The following is a 3,536-nucleotide window of genomic DNA, read 5'->3' as shown; positions in this document are numbered from 1 at the left end:
GGCAGCTGCAGGACAGATGCGGCACAGCTGGAAGGGACACCTCGCACTCCCACCCGTGCCGCTCCGCCCGGGCCTTGGGAAACGCCGGCCCCGGCGGGGCAAATGTGCCTGCAGCTGGACCGGCCCCGAAGGATGTACCCGCAGCTGGAAGCGGCGCCCCCACGGACAGATACGCCGCAGGTGGTGGCGGCAGCCCCAGAGCCCCCCGGTGAGGGAGGCAGCCGGGGTCTCCCCCAGGCCTGGAGAAGCAACCCCAGGAGCAGGGCGACTGACCGAGCGGACAGGGAGCAGCCCAGGGTGAGGGGCTGGACACAGAGGACCACTTGCAAGGGGCTCCTCATCAGCGGGGACACCTCTGGAGGCAGCAGGAGCAGCTTCTAAAACCAGGCTGTGCTTTCCTGCCCATGGCAGGTTTGCAGTACCCGAGTAGTAACAGGTCCAGCACAAATCTTGTCCCTGTTGAATCTAGCCAGGGTTGCAAGTATCGCCAAGGGAATTAAAAAAACAGCATACACACACTTTCCACAGGCACAAAGAGGGGAAAAAATGCAACTTGAGGTTGCAAGTCTCTCTTCAGAAGGGGCAGACCCACTCTGCTGTGTCCCAGGGAGCATCTAATCTTGAGTGAGTGCTCATTGCTTCTACCCTTCCTCACCAGCCTGAGCAAGTTTCTCTCTCCTGCCTCTCCTCCCCATGCATTGCAGGCTACTGCAGAAAACTGTCCAGGTTGTGCTATGCACAGAAGGGGACAGCATCAGTTTTTTAAGTCCCAAGGTTACTTCTGTACCTGAACAGAACTCTTTCTGTTCTCTGCATGCCCACTCTGCTCCCATTTACTGTCTGTGACAGTCCTGGACGGCATGGGTGGCACTGCTTTAGTGGTTCAAACTTTAAAGATACAGCCAGTCCCCTCAGGGTTTCTCAAACCACAGAGCTGACTGCCATTGAGACAATGGTATTAGTTCTTGGCCAAGACCCAGGATGTCAGCTGCTCCTCCAGAGAAGAACAAGCAGAGCCCTCCGAGGCATACAGTCCTGCTCTCTCTCTCAGGAATCTTGGTCTCCTGCCAAACTGGAAAGAGATGTTACTCCTGGGCCAGTGTGGAGACAAATACACGCCCACAGGATCACCATGTGCAGGTACCCCTGGGGCAGCCTCCTGAGGGGTGTCCCCTTCACCATTTGGATGCACAGACTGGTGCTGGACCCAAGAGACTCACCAGCATTCATTCAGGGAGTTTCAGGGGACTGTTGACATTGCTCCATCTCAAAACATAAACCCTACCTACAAAATGATTCTTCTGCAGCATGGTTGTCATTTGGCCTCTGACCTGGGGCAGAAGGTAAGGGTGCTGCCTCGTCCCACAGCCAGATCACCACCAGCAGATCTCACCTTCTTGGACACCAAGCACCAAAAGCTCACCCCTCAGGTCACCAGGCCTTTCATCCCAGCCCTGGCTCAGGCTGGCCTGGCAGGAGACCCACTTTGGCCTTTCTGGCTGCACTAGGTCATATCTGTTCCTTAGATGCACAGTAGAGCCCAAGGCCCCTGGGAGACTGCATGCACATCTCCTGCAAAATAAGAGACTATATTTCCATCCTAGCCAGCATCTCTGATGACAAGGCATCTGCTGACTTTGTTGCTTTCAATTTGTCCAACTGACCATCAGGTTCACTTCAGGCCAACTTCTGTAAGCCCTAAATGAAACCTGAGGAAAGGTTATGTGCTGAGAGAAGTTTTCCTGCTCCTCTCCTCCAGCTGAACCATCTGATCCCCTACTAGATACCAGACCAGCACTCTACTCTTTGGATCAGCCATCCTTCTTACTGTTCTTTCTCCCTCTGTCACAATGATCACATCTCTTGACTCCCATCTCTTCATATCCAGGTGTGTTTTCTACTTTCAGACCTTTCAGCCAGTCACTCCTGAAGCCACTCCAGCTCCTTCCTTGTGCAGACAGAAGACACATGGGGGAAGGACATTTTCTCAAGCACCAGCACATGGAGCAGGCAGTCAGTCTCTGCTAGAAATCTAAGGTTAGCCATTTTCAACCCTGAGGAACATCACCATCATTCCTTTGACAGGGAAAACAGATATTCTGGCCAGCACAGAGAAGGAGCCTCAAACCCAACCTCTCCAGGTTTAATTAATATTATTACACTCTGCATAGAGAAAGCTGGACTGAGTTTGCTGTCATCCTGGCTCCTCATCTTCTAAGACATAGGCTGCTGTTTTCAAAAAGGTTTTTGTCATGAGCAGGCCACTCCAAGCACTGAAGTATTACTTTTTCAAGACCATAAGGTCCTCACTGAAAATGAGAACAATTCAGCAATACCATGAGCCTTGACTGCACACCCCCTCAGTTAACCAATGCACCGTACACATTGCCCACCTTGTAGACCAGACATGCTCCAGTACCTCCTGTTGAGAGGTATTAGTTGTTTAGCTAAAGTAAGAGAGCATGTGAGGGGCAGGTGCATGAGTCATAAGGATATAATTGTCCAGGTATTTCTTTCTTTGGGATCCCTCCCCACAGGCACCCAGCTCGAGTCGACCTGCTGCTGTACCATTGCATTAAATTATTTATAAATCTGACACCTGAGACTCTGCTACAGGAAATGTAAGTTTGAGCCTGAAGGAGGAATTGGCCTGAGAATGGGGTGTGTGTGCGCATTAGCAAGGGGTCCAAAAGTGTCTTTGTCAGCTCACCAGAGCTGCCTGCTGCAAAGGCCCCTGGTCCGAGTAGTTAAAAGCCTCAGGTGGTACCTGTGCAATTCCTCGAATGGTGTGAGAATGCTCAGGCAGCAGCTTCTCCAGTAGCACTCTGTGAAACACTCTAATCTGCATCTTCTAACATGTTTTTGTTTCAAACTAGCTAAGCAAATGAGACACCAAATTTTAAATGCTTATTTACACAGAATTATAACTGTGTCTTGGTTTGGTTAGCTTGTTTGCAATATTTGCTTAGCTGGTGTTCAGACTGGTGCTATCTGAACATGTGAGGCACAGGCACTGCTGTCCTGCATCAGCCCCACTGCTGAACGTGGACAGGGAACTGCATGGCTACATGCACCTCCTGAATCTTGCTAGGTACTAGGAAAGAAATGTACCTCATTTAATTCTCCCAAGATAAAGAAAGCTTCTAGTAACTGGCTCTACACAGGAGCACCGAGGACGGCATAACACACAAGAACTTGACTTCAGCTGCATCCTAGCTAGTTACTAGACTACCAAGTCTGATGTACTTAATATCAGTTCATGACTTAGCTGGAGAACTGCAACAGCCAAGGCTCAGTCACTGAAGGAGACCCATCTTGAACAACTGTTCATAGCTCTATAGGACTCCTCTGCCCCAGTGCCCAACCTCAGCTGAAAAGAGCCTTCATGCCACCCTGGGGAGCATCCGAAAAGCCACTACTTTCAGAGCATCAAAAGGCAACTGCTCCCTCTACCCAAGGAATGAGCTCACACTATGCCTGCATTAGGGGTGCCTACGTCAGTCACATATTGCCACCTAGCCCTGAGACACAGGAAA

This window comes from Manacus candei, unplaced genomic scaffold (genome assembly GCF_025592945.1).
Source record: "Manacus candei isolate 608988 ecotype Guabito, Panama unplaced genomic scaffold, ASM2559294v1 h1tg000033l, whole genome shotgun sequence".
Taxonomy (NCBI): Eukaryota; Metazoa; Chordata; class Aves; order Passeriformes; family Pipridae; genus Manacus; species Manacus candei.
This window is presented reverse-complemented; position numbering follows the sequence as displayed.